The sequence below is a fragment of the Symphalangus syndactylus genome, chromosome 14 (genome assembly GCF_028878055.3).
Source record: "Symphalangus syndactylus isolate Jambi chromosome 14, NHGRI_mSymSyn1-v2.1_pri, whole genome shotgun sequence".
In the NCBI taxonomy this organism is placed as follows: Eukaryota; Metazoa; Chordata; class Mammalia; order Primates; family Hylobatidae; genus Symphalangus; species Symphalangus syndactylus.
In genome coordinates, this window is record NC_072436.2 from 78,170,691 (window position 1) to 78,171,490 (window position 800).

Here is an 800-nt window from a genome sequence, read left to right on the forward strand (position 1 = left end):
ATGCATATGTTCACCAAAGCAGCACTATTCATAACAGCTCCAAACTAGAAAATACAGACACTCATCAACAGTAGAATGAGTAAGCTTATTGTGGTATGATCACAAAGAGCAAGGCAAAAGAATCCACACTCAATGATATGAAGGAATTTCATGAAAGTAATGTTGAAGACAAAGCCAGTTTTTTTAAAAAGTACTTACAGTATGATTGCTTTTATATAAATATGCAAAACTGAGAAGCAAGATGACAAAGGGAGTGTCATCATCTAGAAAGTGGTGCAATAAGATGCACAGCTAGTGCTGCTCTGTGACTCTAAGATCTACCTCCTTCAAAAGTCCGCCTGTGGCAAACGCGGCTACCCTCCCAAGCCAAGATAAAGTATAATTGGAGTGCAGAGGCTAAAAAGCAATATACCAGTGGGACTGGTCGAATGAGGCACTTACAAATTGTGTACAGCAGGTTAAGGCATGGATTTTGTGAAGGAACGCCACCTAAACCCAAGAGGACAGCTGTTGCAGCATCCAGTTCATCTTAAGAATTTCAGGCCAGGTACGGTGGCTCACACCTGTAATCCCAGCACTTTGGGAGGCCGAGGAGGGTGGCTCACTTGAGGTCAGGAGTTCGAGACCAGCCTGGCCAACATGGCGAAACCCTGTCTCTACTAAAAATACAGTAATTAGCCGAGTGTGGTGGCGGGCGCCTGTAATCCCAGCTACTCGGTAGGCTGAGGCAGGAGAATCGCTTGAACCCGGGAGGCGGAGGTTGCAGTGAGCCAAGATTGTGCCATTGCACTCCAGCCTGG

General features: G+C 46.0%; 1 pseudogene; it reads left to right on the forward strand.

Moving 5' to 3' along the window:
* The first annotated feature begins 216 nt into the window (after positions 1-216).
* Positions 217-533, forward strand: LOC129462365 (large ribosomal subunit protein eL37-like; annotated as a pseudogene).
* Positions 534-800: the final 267 nt, after the last annotated feature.